The sequence below is a fragment of the Etheostoma cragini genome, chromosome 7 (assembly GCF_013103735.1).
Source record: "Etheostoma cragini isolate CJK2018 chromosome 7, CSU_Ecrag_1.0, whole genome shotgun sequence".
Lineage (NCBI taxonomy): Eukaryota > Metazoa > Chordata > Actinopteri > Perciformes > Percidae > Etheostoma > Etheostoma cragini.
The window spans coordinates 23116870-23132916 of record NC_048413.1 but is presented as its reverse complement, the minus strand read 5'-3'; the positions used below and the strand labels follow the sequence as shown (position 1 = coordinate 23132916).

Here is a 16047-nt window from a genome sequence, read left to right as displayed (position 1 = left end):
ACAGTATCTTTCCAAGTAAACACAAAATTAACAGTATGGTAAAATGACAATAATCGGTTGAGTTTAAGAACATTGACTTTATGTGTGTAATGTGAAAATGTAATACAATTACAATATTTTCAGAACATTTGTGTCCCTTGAACAAATGGTTATAACATCAAGTGAAATAACATCAAGTGTATATTGAATAAATAATAAAAAACACTGTTCCTTTTGAACAAAAAATAATAATTAAATGCCAATTCCAGCTGCTTTTAAAATGCAAAGACTCTTATATGATTTGTGTGCCCAACAGACACAGCGAGAGAGAGAGAGAGACTCAGATGGATGGGTTGCAGTTTGTGGAGGACCCATCATGGAGAGAGAGAGTAGACAGCAGTGTGTATGAGTGTTTTCCGGTGTGGGAATGTGTGTGTGTGAGTGTGTATCTATATGTGGGTTTTCAGGTCTCCATGTGACCAATTTTTGTTCAAGTTCTGATGTCTACTCCTGAGCTTTTGTGAATATACTTGTAAAACAATTCATATATACACTATAATAAACAAAACAGTGACTTGGCACTAGAGAAAGCCTTCCCAAAAGAGTGTCCTTACCAATTTATAACGATACACGCACATGCAAATCCAGTTGTTTGCTTTTGGTTTTCTGGTTCAGTGTCTCGTCGAAACATAATTAAAAACGCACAGTATTTTTAGACTTCTGTGATAAGCTATTCATTGATATATGGCGCCAATCCAAATTTAGCCACGTATCTGGTCTTGTCTTTTCCAGAGGTAAATGACTGTACAAGCCTTGAATCTGAAAGCATTGCTTGGACCACTTCTTCAGTCCCGTCATTGGACCTGTATGAATTGTGGCTTGTCACGGTCCTCAGCCCCCCCATCACCTCTGCTCGGAGTGTTGGCTTAGAGCCACAAACTGCTCGTAGTTCAGCTGGCATTGTTGGCTGTTGATTTCCCATCGTAACACCTAGCGTTGTAGCGTTGACATTGTTGCTAGCGGTGGAGCAGAAAGTAGCAATGGCGGGTAGGTGGCGTGCCTTTACGTAGTCTCTGTGTTTTTTGCTTTGTACGTGCGATTCCACCGCTCTGATCCCCATTATACCAAGTTTGAAAATATTCCGACAAATAAAGCAGTTTGCTTCATAAGCATTTTCAGGCACCGACCTTAACCAAGGATACTCGTTGTTTTAAAGCCAACACCCGCCCACGAAGCAGCTTGATTGGTTGAAGTGGTTGAGTTTAGGATAGCCAATTTGTCAGGGGACAGGACATGTACAAATGGGCTTATGTTACCGCGACAACGCAGCGCAAGGCCTACTGGAAAAAAAATATTTGACAACAGATTGCTTGCATTTTTGCCGTGACATGACACAAACATATTTAAGACCTATCCAATCGGGATTTAAGACAATTTAATGCTTTTTAAGGCCTTAATTTTAGGAAACGTGATTTAAGACTTTTTAAGGACCCGCGGCCACCCTGTTATATTACTCCAATAAAAAAACATCCTTCTCCAATCAGCTTCTGCTCTCCGCACAAAATATCACATTTAATTGTTTCAGAAAACAGACAAAGGCAACATAGAGGCCACTCTAAGATAGAACATTTTAAGGGAATCTACAGACTAAAAAATGTAAGTCAAGGTTTTCCTTTATGTTTGCATGTAAATAACACTTGCTAGATCCTTGTTTATCTTGATACACAACTTAGAGAAGTTCCTGCTGATTTCGAACAGTGGGACATTGCTGGCTAAGGGGTGTGTGTGTGTGTGTGTGTGTGTGTGTTTACAAGCGCATGTATTGTATGTGTGAGAAGTCCCTGTAATAAAAACACGACTCCAGCCTTGGCTGGTTAGATAACTTCTACTTTGTCTTTGTCAGCACACTTGCCTGTTACCCAACTAAGAAAAGAAAAAAAACTGACAGAATTGTCATAATTTTCTATAAAGGAAAAAAACCTGTTGAAGTAGGGAAGAAACAGTTTTTGCTGCACAGTCTGCCAGGTTACATAGATGTTTAGACACAGTTTTTTTTTTACTTCACTCACTTTGGGAGCAGGGCAACATCGAAGGGAACATGACAGAAGCCCAGCGAGAAAAACAGGCAAAGAATGGTAATTGATTTATTGAAAAAGTAAGTCCCTCATTCAAGTAATTCGCTCATACAAATCTTCACTTCTTTACTGACAGTAGGGCTGCATGATTATGGCCAAAATGATAATATAAAATAAAAATAATTTTGATCAATATTGAGATATTTGATTAATTATCACAATAATTGTTTTTATTTTTAATCAAAACAATTTGTTTGTCACACAGGCTAATTATTACTGCATTTACATTCATATTGTACTACATTCCTGCTAATGTACAAATATGTGCATCACGATACATGTAGGACTGGGACGGTATGGTTTTTTTTCTACTGTTGCTGAAAAGAAATGCATGTGGTAGTGCGGTATCGCGCAGCCCACTTACAAGAGTAACGTATGTTAGAGCGAGCATGGCGGGGGGCCTTATGTGAGTGACGTCAACGCCCGTGTGGTAACAAAGAGTAGCGCATGAGTGCCGCCGAGGAAAAGAGAGAAAAAAAGAGATAGCAAAGTTGATGTAAAGTGAGTTAAAAGTGAACAATGAAACAAGCTAGAGCTTCTCAAGAGAGGGTAGCTTTATCTGTTGTCAATACTGCCGGAAAAGTGAAATATATATATATATATATATATATGCCGCTCTATTTTAGGCTACAGAATGTGCATGCAGGGTAAAATTCAACCGTGCCGTTTTATCGGGATAAAGCTATAAACAGAAAGACACTCCGCCAGCTGTTAGCTAGCACTGCAGCTGTAACATTAACGTGTCTACCTCAGCTGAGAACGGAGAAATAGCTTTGCCTTCCCTACTGTGTATGTCGTTATGTGTCATGGAACATTGCAATCCCCAACTCGCAAAAGGTCAGATTTGCTCCATATCTTTTGAAAAGTTTTGTTTAGGGCACCCAGATAGCTCAGTTGGTAGAGCGGGTGCCCATATATATATTTAGAGGTTTACACCTCGACGCAGCCGGCCCGGGTTCGAATCCAACCTGCGGCCCTTTACTGCATGTCACTCCCCCTCTCTCTCCCCTTTCATATCTTCAACTGTCCTGTCAATTAAAGGCCTAAAATGCCCAAAAAATAATCTAAAAAAAACAAAAGTTGTTTAGAAAAACCTTGAATCAATGTAAGACACAATGTCAGACACAATCCATTTCATAAGAATCAATGAATATACGGCATTTAACACAACGTGGCCGTGCACACGTGCAGGCCAATATTTTCTTTGCAGTGATGACAGTGACGAGCTCAGACCCGCGGCAGGCGTCACGTGACCACGGTAATGCGGTAACCCTCCCAGCCATAGTTACATGATGTAACTGTGAAAAGTTGGAAGCACCCCTCCCTCATGTTCACATGGTAGTTGACACATGACAGGAGAGCAGGGAAGAAGGGCTACTGCTTTAGGTACAGTGGCTTGCATATGTTTACACACCCATGCTTAAGTTGATTAAAAAGAGGAATAAAAAAACATCTTTTGGAAATTGATCTTATTGCCTTAATTAAAAACAATGTAGGAAAATCAATACTTTTTAAGGACACCAATTTTCTTCTCTTATGAATGAATAATGTATTGTAAATAAATAAATGTTCTTCTTTAAAATACAGAGGGCATACGTCTACATACCCCTATGTTATATTCCCATAGATGCAGGCAGATTTTTATTTTTAAAGCCAGTTATTTCATGGATCCAGGATACTATGCATCCTGATAAAGTTCCCTTGGCCTTGGAATTAAAATAGCCCCCCCCACATCATCACATACCCTTCACCATACAAACAGATAGGCATGGGTAACTTTCCATAAACTAATCTCTCATTGCAAATCAAACCAGCTATAAGCTAACTGAAATAACACCATGTTACCAAATAAAGGCCTAAAATGCCAAAGTATAAATAAATCATCCAAAAATATGTAACTTGTTTTATGCAAAGTGCCATTTTATTTGAATGCAATAGGATTGCTTCTGTTTGTACTCTAGTTGTCTGTTCTCTTGAAGATCTTCAAAGAAATGCTTTGTATAATTTCAAGTAATGATTTCCTGAATATGAAAAGTTTCCAGCATCCCTGGTACCCGGAGTTTCTTTTAATCTTCAAATGACGTTCCTTGAATTGAAAAAAGCCATTGATGTTGTCCTGACTGCCACCGCTATGGATTGTTTTCTTGACATTTTTGGTATGGTTTAAAGCAGACGGAGTGAAAAGCGGAGAGGAAAAAATGTGGCACTACTGACAGTGACACACCCTTGTAGTCCTACGAGAGCTTTACCAACCAAAACATTCACATTTTCACTATTGGAACAGGAACACATAATCACAAGTACAAGCAACTGTCAAAATAGGATCCGTGAATCAAGGCTCTGGTGAAGCCATAAAGTACATGACGGTCAAACATGATGTCTGTTTTTTTTAAACCGGCAGTCTGAATCACCACATGTGAAAGCAGAATCTGATTTTGAGTGACAGTTTCAACTTTGCGGTGTACAGAACAACGGTAAATAAGTGGGATAGGGGAGGGATGCGGCAGCACAAAGTGTGCAGACGTTTAGTTGGTTTTCTTCTGTGTCTGAATTCATGTATTTGTGTGTGTAATCCCATGTGTGTGTACGTGCATGTTCCAAAAGAAGCTGAGTGCTCTGCATTTCCAAGCCAGGTTCGAGGTCTTCACCAAATACACAGAATTACAGTATACAAAAACCACAACCAACTGACACCATATGTAGAGCAATGAGAGAAAGAGCAAGAGAGAGAGCGAGAGAGAGAGCGAGAGTGTGGGGAGCTGAAAAGAGTACAAATCATTAACTCTGTTTAGACTTGTTGTGGCTGTTTGTTGCTTGGTTTTGGTTTTCCTCTCTGGGTAAACTTGCATACATCTCGGAAAACATAATTACTTTCTCCTGGTTTCGGCGGCTGTGTATACATACACACATACACACAGTACATGTTCATTGAAATTAAACTGCATGTTGTCTTAAGCAGACAAACAACACCGTTCTTGACATCTGCTGTCCAGGTAAATTCAGTCAGTACTCGGTATGTGACTTTTTATCACTAGCCAAAGTTACCCGTTTAAAGGGATAGTTTGGATCTTTTGAAGGGTTGTAGAAGTCGATTGGAGGAGAGCCAGGGAGTGAAACTGTAGATAGTGTGGAGAAAACTGTGTGGTTACTGGGAAACAGCTGTGTCAGTTTTCAGCATACGCACTGGACACCATTACACACACAGCCTGACTAAAGTCAAACATGCATGCATTACCTGTGATAAACAACTTATGGTATAGAGTGAGTGAGTGAGTGAGTGAGTGAGTGAGTGAGTGACAGACACACACACACACACACACACACACACACACACACACACACACACACACACACACACACACACATCAGACTAAATACTCAGAATGTGACATATGAGCAAAGAATGAATAAGTGAAGAGGGTTGGACAATATGACGTAAAAATCAAGCAATTAATTTAACATTTTGCCCCAACTTAAAGAATGATTTTTATGTGGCTCATTGAGATCCAAGGTTTGTAGCGTTAATATGATCAACTATTACTATACTAAACTATGGTTATTTTTTGAATTTTGAAATTAAAGCACACATTGATTAAAATAAAGACGTCTTGTGAAAAAAATTACAGTTTAATGTTAACGTAAAAAGCGAGTTTGAAAAAAATGTTTTTTGATAACTTGCATTTTTGCAAACAAAATAAATTATTTAAATATTACCATGTTACAAGTTGAGAATAATCAGCATCTATTGCACATTTTTAATATTGCCCTATAAAAAGTAAAACAGGGCTTTCAAGCGGGGAAGCTCATGTCCAGGAAAAGTTAACAAGTCTCCCCCGGAAAACAGGTGTTTGTACCCTTCCACGTCATTTTGGTGTCCAACGTAACTGTTGTCGCCGCATGACCGTCACGTTTGGTCGGCTAAACGTAACTGAGCAGCCGCTGAAATGACCGACATGGGATAATTACGTCGGTTAGGGGTTCTGAATTTGTCTTTCGATTACTTTTCAATTAATTAGCCAGCCCTATGAGTGGATCATTAAAGGTTAGGGGTAGGAATCTCTGGGCACCTCACCTCACCGTTCTGATTCAGACGTGTCGATTTGTTTCTAAACCGATTATCAATGCAACAATTTTTTTGTGTATATAGTATATTTTCACGCACAATTTAAAAATATGTACATATAAATCTGAGTTTGTTAGATTTTGACAAATGCAGTTTTGCCACACACAAGTTGTAATAAAATGTTTTTGTTGCAACTTCATTGCAACAACTTTTTTTTTTTTTCTCAAGCATTGAGAGCCGCAACAATCTAAAAAATAAAATAAAAAAAAGCCTTTGAAATCCTGGATGGACTGAAAAGTGAGTGTTGAGTGTGAGAGCCAGCCCAGTAAATAGGCCATCTGCACTGCCACGAGTCTAATTTTGGAAAGGCAGTGAGTTAAAACAACTGGTGTCAAAACTCCTGTTAGTATCCAAAGAGATGAGTGAGTGCATCCAGTAGAGATATGACCTGACATAAACACTAAGTAGAAAGAAAGTAAGTAGTGCTATGTTACAAACTTACTTTTCTTCTTCAGGACAGACACAAAATATTAACATACTGCATATATCTACACAACACACCTATTCACATGTATTGCATTGCCTTGTGGCCTGCAAGGATAACCAGTATTGTCACTGTTCCAGCCAAAGAAGTAGGGCTGCAGGGCGCGTGGTTTTACCTGTTGGGCCCATGGGGCCAAGTAAAAGATAAAATGGAATCTTGTAAATTAAATTATTGGTAGTAGTTGGTTTTCCTTTTTGTTGTTCATGCTGCTCTTTGTTTACGTGGGTCAGAAGAGAGAGGATCAGTGATTGTGCTCCGTTGCAGCTGCAAGTAATAAGTAAATAGGAATAACGACAGTTTATAGAGTCACAAGACAACTGCACATATCAGCTTGTTTGCAAAAGAGAGCATTTCATAGATTTTTAGGATGTTGATTAGTGTGAGTTTTAGTCCATGGAGGCCTGATCTTTCTTTCACTCTTCATGGTATTAACACTGGTGTGCATCGCTCCCTGCCCTGCATGACTCTATATGTGTGTGTGCTTTCGTGGCTATGTTCTCTATCCAACCTTGTTAGCCGGGCCAAACAGCTTAATAAACAAAACAGCTCTGCAATCCATGTGTGTCAGATGTGTTGATTACTGACGATTACTTTCTGATCTTTTATGCTCAGAGTGAACACTGCAGCCACAGTTCACAGCAACATATCCAGTGATTAATATTTGTATTTTTCAAACCTCTGGCAATTCTTTATTATTTTTAAATTGTAGGGCTTCTTTGTTGTTTTTTATAGTCTGTGGAATGAACACATGTGATCTTTAGATTCCATAATTAAAAAAGAACAAAAAAAAAAGTCAAAATAGCCTGTTTGATTCTGTGAAAAATATCCCAAATAGATGACCAAGATCAGGATATAGTCTACCCTATAAATAATGTTTCGTTATTTATTCAAATTTTTGTCCACATTAGAAGTCACAGAAGCTAATCTGTAACATAAAAAAAGGCTTATCTATTGCATTGTTGCACTTAATTATCATCCCTATCATTTCATCAGATTATATGCCACTCTCCACAGGAGCAAAGAGCAAACCATTCAGACAATCATACAAACTATCTCAAAGCAGTTCACAACAATCACAATACAAGAAACAAGCAACACCCAACACCAGTCTGTTAAAACACTCGGAATGCTGATTGGTACTAAAATTTGCATTTAAAATTGAATCAAAAGGTTTTTCATTTCTGGCCATTGTGTAGGCTAAATGCAGAATGCTTTTATTTAATATTGCAAATATTCAGAGAATACTGTTTTGAAATATAGACCACACATGTACTCGCAAACTACCTTGGTGTGTGAAAGACGCCATTTCTAGTCTAAAGGTAAGCATGTAAATGGGTCAACACACACAAACAAACAAACACACACACACTATAACACACCATCTAGAGATATTTTATCTCTTTTATGGTCTTCAAGTTGCATCATTTCCCTGAATGAGGCAGCTTGCAGTGTGCATACATGGGAGAGGGTGACCACGTACAAGTGTGTGCGCAGCAGTGTTTTTACTTCTTGGGGGAATACACTACAAGCCACGATCAGTGTAGCACTAAAACAAATCTGACCCATGCAAAATCCAGCTCCTGCCAAAAGCAAATAGAGTCTTAAACGCTACATAATACAGCACACAGCAGGGGAAGAAAAGGGAATGGGTGAGAGCGACACAGAAAAAGCATAACAAGGGAAAAAAAACACAGGAGGCAACTAGAACGACAGTGGGGGGAGGGGGCAGAGAATGAGAATAACAAGCGTAAAATGCTGGTAATGAAGGAGAGAAAGAAGGGCAAACAACAAAAGAAGTAAAATGAGGTAGAGACAGACCGTATAACGAGACAAAAAATGTTTTAAAACTGCTAATTAAGATTTTACAGCTACCAGGAATTTAAATAAAAGACCAATATAGTAACCAACCCGACAACTGTACACACAACAGTACACAGACTGTATTCTAATACCTTTCAACAACGATAGGAATCTCAGAAGCACTATCAAATCAGTAAAGCCTTATTTTTCTGCATTTTTCATATGCTGTTCCTATGTTACCTGATGCCTAATGCAGAGTAGAGGGGGGCATGACACTCCGGAGGAGGGCATGACGCATTCACCAAAAAGGGGGGACAGGGGGTCGGACTCTGTTTTAATAATCACATGGCCCACGCGCGCTTAGCTTGGGTTTGTGTACTACACTAAATGAATAAATTCACAGTGAGACAAGAGACATGAAAGAATGTGAAGGAGAGAGAAAAGAGGGAATATCTGAGTTAAATTTTTTTTTAATAAAGGGAAACAGATCAAAAAAAGGCGAAGCAGAGGGAAAGGGCACTTGCGTAGGCCAATTAATTCAATTAATGCATTAGGACTTTATCCTCCTGAAGCCTATAATTGTTGTTTCCATAGCTTCAAAGTTACAACAATCATCTGATATTATCACACAATTGTTCCAGCACTTTATTTAACTTTTTATTTCACTTTATGATGACACTGAGACGATGAATCACTGGTTCTAAGACATCAAGAAAACATTTGATAGAAATAAAAATGCCTCATTTAACTGACACATCTCTGGAAAATATCAGATAGTCTTCAGGATTCATAAATATGTTTTGTATTTGTAATGGTAGTAGGTCCAGCAGAGAAGAAGAGGTAAAAATGCATAAAAGCACAAATAGAGTCAAAGAGGAGTCAAGCTTTCTCCTAGATTGACAAAGAAGATAAAGAAGACGGGTTTCAGGAAGCCGTTCCAATTTGTAATTCTACCGAGACCTGACAATTATAAATCTAAAAACAAGTATAAAGCTGTCAAATCAAGCTTGTCTACAGTACATGATGAAACCATAAACGAACAAGTAAGAATAAAAAGAATAAAAGATTGTTCACAGATCTTCAGACCGCCACCTATTTATCACATCTTCCCCCATTTTAGAGACAGTTTTTAGTTTAAAAGTGCCAAGGAGCTAAAAAGAGACATTTGCACAATCAGTAAAGGTCATTTATAATGTTCTTTTTTTGTATTCTGAAGTCCAAGTACTGGCATTGGGTGAAAGAGGGAGAGAGCGAGCGTCAAAGTGTTATCGCTCTATGCAAGAACATGCTTCATCCTGTCGGCTTGTGGTGTTGCATTTACACTGAATCCATGGTCAAAACGATGCTGGCAGACAGTGAAGTATGAACTATTGATGACAATAGCAATAAAGGATATTCACTTTAAATGCATTTAGAGCATGTGTGTGCATGCAGTATGCTGCCCAGTCAGCCACGTCACTTTAGGATGACCAATGGTCCCACAAACAGGATGAGTTGGGTGGAGCCTTCTGTGGGGGGCCTGTTTAGTTACAACCAATCACTTTCTGTGGGCTTGTCTCTCCCTCTCTTTGCTACAGTAGCATCAGGAAAGAGAAAATGAGGAATGGAGGGGGAAAAAAAGGTTGAGAAGGGTTAGTAGCTGACTGAAAGCCCCTTCCACTGGGCCTCAACAGACAGACGCAGAAAGAGTGAGCAAGAAAGAGACAGAAGCTGAATTCCATTTGCTTGTGTTTTATGTTGTCTTCTCACTGTGGGGCAATTCCCAGCATTATGTAGAAAGAAATTATTATTTGTTGATTAATCAAATTTCCTTCCCATTTTAATTGTGTGGAAGCAGGGGGAAACAGCTTGCCTGGCTCTCTCGAAGTGTGACAATATGCACCTCTAAGGCTCTATAACAAAATGCCTTTCTCTCTCTCTTTCTCGTTTAATGAGTGGCTGAACTAATGAGTCAGCCGTGCTTTTAGTGTGGCAGTAAAACACATCCAAGTTAACTCTCACATCAGTCTAATTAAAAAGCCTCAGTTTAAAATCAATGGAAACACAGAAGGCAGTGATGGTTGCAACAGACTTTTGGCTGCTTAAGGAAGTAGAAAACCCGAATTAAAGTCAGTGAATGTTTTTCTTTTTTGGAACCAAATAAAGACTTGGATTACTGATTGTTGTACTGACTGGAGTACAGATGGGGTAGAAACATTAGTACCAGGCTGATTCAATGGCTAATGAACAGACAATTTAAATTATATTTCAGCCTCCACAGCATGCAAACTGTAAAAATGTGACGCAAACAATGAACCTCTAAAAGCGTAATTTGTTGGAGATCAGGGGTGGCAAGGGACCTGGGGCTTGATTCTCTAGCCGTCTGTGCCAACACAAAGTCCTACGTTGAATGAAAAAGATTTGCTTTCAGGGATCCACTGCCTCTTCAAAAAAAAAAAAAACTGTTAGGGTTAGAAACTTTGTTTTCCTGATTTCACGACTGTCTTTCAGGAATCTCTCAACTATCTGGGACAATATGATAGGTTTCATGTATGTATCATTTTAGAACTTAGTATTTAACTGTCACCTGAATCCAGATCTGCTTTTACGCTGCTCTCTGGCAACATCAAGCCCTACGAGGCCCTGCTAAAAGAAAGGTGGGCCTAGGCTTTGTTAAGTAAGCCTGACAGGTAAACTGGATGCTGATGAACATTAGGCAGTATGAAGGCCTGTCTGTTCTCAGATTTGGGACTGAAGAGATAACTTGGTCACAATGTCAAATATTCAGTAGACTTACAGCCAATTAAATTTGCATTTTAATATTTCACTATCCCTTGGCACATTGAATGTATACATGCAATCCTAGAATTAATATGAGTCTTAAACATGTTGTTCATAATCAGCCCATTCCATCCGGAAAAAAGGTACTATAAGAAAAATTTCAAGAAAATAAGCTGACTGCCTCTTTAAGCTACACTGTTGATGCAGTCAATCCAAATAGCCTTACATTTAATAACGGTGAATAAATGTTTGCCTCGTGGGAACCGCTAACCCTAGCAGAGTTTGTGTTGTGTTGTGTTGTGTTAGGCTACCCCAGCCCACAACATGTTATAAAATGCTGCTGCAGGTCTTTTAACTGGCACAAGCAAGTATGAGCCCATTTCACTTATTTTAGCTTCACTCCATCAGCTGTCCGTCCATTTAAGGTTTACATTTATTTTATTTGTTTTTAAATCTTTGAATGGCCTTGCCCCACCTAACCTCTCTGAGCTGCTGCACCCCTACACTCCAAGCCGATCTCTCAGGTCAGCTGACCAGCGGCCTCGGACGGTGTCTAAAGCCAGGCTTAAGCTTAGAGGGGACCGAGCGTTTGCTGTTGCAGCTCCAAAACTTTGGAATTGGGTGCCTCTGCACATTAGACATTAAAACTCTTCTTAAAACCCACCTCTTTTCTTTGGATTTTAACACCAGGTAGAGTGTTGATCTTACTTGTATACTTGCATATTTTCACCGTATGATGGCAGTGCATTTTAGTTATTCTTTTCTATTCGTTTTATTTTCTTGCTTTTATCTCTATATTTGGTATCTCATCTTTTTATTGTTGTATCTATTTAAAGTGCAAAAAAATACCTAAGCCTGAAACTTATTTTTGGAAGGGGGGGTGAGATGTTACTTTGGCCATGTCATCATCAAAAAAGCGATTTTGTCTATGTTGATATTAGTTGCGTCATGTATATTTATTTAAAACTTTGCATTGTTTAGCTTTTGATATAGCTAGACGTTTAAACTCTGGGACAAGGCGGTTATGTTCAAATCACCATGCTGATTCCGAACAGACAGCGTTGTCAGGGCTGTTTGGGCTACAGATAGCTTTTACACATTGGCTACAAACATACACACATGCATTGTTTGTATCACAAACACAGCCGGTCAGTGGAGGCGCAGTTGCAGCGGTAGCAGTCGCTGTGGGTAACCAACCTGTATGAAGTAGTGCACGGACCGAAGCTAGCCGGCACTCTCTAACCGCTGCTGCCGTATAGTGAGTATCTTCAGTCCCTCAATTGAGGCACCAATTGCTACACGTCAAACGGCTTCCCGTCTCCACCCTTTTACTCTTGTCCTCTTATTCATACCCAGCGCCATTTGTTTTTAACTCCTTTCCCAACTAAAGCTGTATCTACAAGCTCAAAGTTTGGTAAACTTTGCCTCTGAGACTGTCTCTGGGAGATTACATCGCACGCTTTTTGGCAAAGACGTGCCCTACTTTGCTTCTGATTGGCTAGAACTTGTTTCCTTTGTAGGTGGAAGTTTGAGGATTGGTTAAACCCAGCGCATTAAAAAAAAACAAAAAAAACAGCACGCAAGTTCCCAAATATGTTTTTCCCTCATGGCCGCATGCCGGAGACTGCCAGAATACTTTAAGCCCTGATTTTGCATTATCTTTTTGTGCAGCACTTTGAGAACCTTGTGTTTCGTGCTATATAAATAAAGTGGATCGGATTGAACATGCTGTCCAAACCCGTGTGATATCTATGGTTCGTGCCAATGTTCACCACCGCAGAGTCATTCAGATGCCGAACCCTGAGAACTTACCATTCTGTAAGCACTGCTTGTATGGTAGGCGCTATTGACGTTTATCAGGCCAAGCCCCTTAGGGGCTTCAAACAAAAACTAATCACAACAGCCACAACACCAGAGCTTCTATTACACTTATGCTGTAGCTACACGATTACCTCTCATAAGGAATCCATTAGCCCGTTTAGCAGGTCCACATTAGGGAGGGAGGAGGAGAGAAGGAGACTGGGGCTGAAGGAAGAACTGCAGTCTAAAAATTGAGTAATCCTTATGTTACAAAGCAGACAACAATTTTTTTCTCCTCTCTTTTACCGATTTATTATGCATAACAGTGATTCAACCTCTTGCCAGCTCATGAAATCTTATACGTTTTGCCATTGCAAACAACTGGTGTCTAGTAGGTCTTTCCTAGGGGAGGAATTTGTGTTGTTTCAAAAATAAGCAGAAGAGAAACTGGTTAGCACGAACACCATGGTTTAACAGACAATAGGAAACATCAAGAGAAAAGACAACAGAGCACTGAGCTGTTTGAATGACAGGAGAACTCAGAAGTGCAGAGCAGAAATAGTGCAACAATCAGCAAGCCACAACAAAAGATGGTGTCAAAAAAAAAAAATGTGTGAGATTATTGCTACCGTCGCTCTACAGTGTTTCAACAGGTTGAGAATTTAGTTGCGGTGGTGGTTGGCGCAGGATGGGACGGTGCGGCTCGTGATATCTAGGTTCACTAATAAACTAGTCAAACAAAGGTTTATGAACTATATACTGAAAACAATGGCTATATAACAGATAATTTAGAAAGAAATAGCTATTTACATATTAAACAAATCAGACTAAAAGATACTACAGATGAGGTGTAGCTGTAGTGGCACCAAGTTCTTCTGTCCCACATTTTGAAGTCAGTCTAACTCCAACCAGTATTTAAACACAAGCTAACCAAACGGTCTTCTTTTTAAATATTTATTTCTAAAACGTAAAATTACATAGGCATGGTACGCACTGTCAAAAAAACTCTGCTGCTTCCAACGTCTCTAAGTCAAACTAAACTAACTACATCCAATCAATTACGCTATGATGTAGTGCTATCTGGCTGGAGGCTCAAAATACTGAAATGGTAAAAAGACCTAAACATTACTACATCATTCATTTTAAAACCATACATTTCTTAAGAATTTTCATGAAACAGTTGTTTACTATTTTAAACTAAATTATTATTTCAGATGAACTAGTCCCTATTTGGCTCTTACAACTCTGGTTGGTTTTTCAAATGTTATGGTTCAGCAGAAGAAAAATCCCGGTTTACCCGGAGCCCAAATGGTATATACATTAACAACTTAACCTTAATACTATACCCGCACAATTAATCGTTATCAAATCGCGATCTCGATTCACCCGGTTCACAATTAAATTTGAAATAAATTCGACTTAAATCTTTTTTTTTTTAAATAACTGATAATTTTATCAGCCGAATGAATCACAAATGCTACTACTTTCTTCTGTGAGTTATGAACATAGACTGTATAAAATTGGTTTTAAAGTGTTCCCAAGTGCTGCAATGCTCTCCCTTCTCTTCAGTGAGGCCTCTGTGTTTACAGGCTTGTGGTGATTTGCAATGTGCTGTAGGTGCCAAAAAAAAAAAAACGTTTGGTTAAAGTCAAGTAAATCTCCTTAGTTTTCATCTTTGTAAGTGTCTTTCATAGAGCAAATAACGGTACATCTTTCCGAGCATGACATTCCCGTAGATGTGTATAGTTTCCGACTGGGAACCAAGACATTCTGACATTCCATGTAAGATGGAACACAACAAACAGTCCGTGCCCCTCGCCTGGCATCATGGAAGTACCAAAAGTCAGAAGAAAGCCGCAGAGTCCTATTTTATTATGACTGTGTCAGATAAAAGCAAGTGGCTTGCAGTGTAAGGTGGTAAAATATGTGGACAGTTTATTACAGGGAACATCAGCATGACGGAGACTACAGGAGGACAGAAAACACTACAGGCGGACTTTTACAGGCAACCTGATGACTGGTTAGTAAATACGCTGGAACACCAAAAGAGAGGGAGAACACCTGTTGCTTGCTCTGGAGGAGACTACTAGAACTGTTGGGTCCTTGTAAATTCTGGAGTGTGATCTATCTGTAAAGTGTCTTGAGATAACTCTTGTTATGAATTGATACTATAAATAAAATTGAATTGAATTGAACCTGTTGATGCCTGTCTTCTTTAGTCTGTTGTCTATTTAGGTTTTTTCCCGGAAGACGTCAAAACACATGTTGCACTCACTGTGGCGTCTTATGTTGACTGTTTACATATCTGTGCTCATCATCATATGTACATTGTTTGTACTGGGGTTATTGTTGAATACATATTTCTAAAATGGTATAATGTTTTTGTTACGTTATTATTACACAATACTTTTTCTGACCTTTTCAAACAACCCAAAAAGAACAACAAAGCTATAGTAACATAATACAAAAAAGACTAAAGCTACTAAAAACTAAACTAAAACTCTAGCAAACCCGCTTTGTTGTTAGTTTAGTCCTGCCAATTTGTTATGTTTTGTCATGGTCCAAAAAAATTGTGGCAGAGAAACGTGATATCAATTCTGAGAAAAAAAAACCTTATTCATATTTTTCCCCGAATCGTGCAGGCCTAATTAATACAAAACTATGATCCATGAAGAAAGGTTCATGTTATATTAAATGTCAACACTGTCTCCTCTTAACTCCTGTTAAATCATATAAGACTAGGGCTATCTAAAGTTAATTGTCATTTTGTTTGTTAGATCAAGTGTTGTAATCCTTGTTTTGGGGGTGCTAAACACAGTTTTGTAGTATACATGTCCACGTTCCACTCAGTAAGATCTCATCCGACCAGATTTCTCTAATTCAAACAACTCTGAGTTGTAGTTTTAAAAACTTTTATAGCCAACTTAATGAAATATCGTGCTTGAGTCCATAAATACAGTTAATGA

The 16047-nt window shown here is 38.9% G+C and overlaps 1 protein-coding gene across 2 annotated transcripts in view; it reads right to left on the bottom strand.

Annotated features, from left to right (window-relative positions):
* The window catches only part of LOC117947284 (vitamin D3 receptor A), a 67665-nt gene that overhangs the window by 47668 nt on the left and 3950 nt on the right, over positions 1 to 16047 (bottom strand). The gene's annotated exons all lie outside the window — the stretch shown is intronic.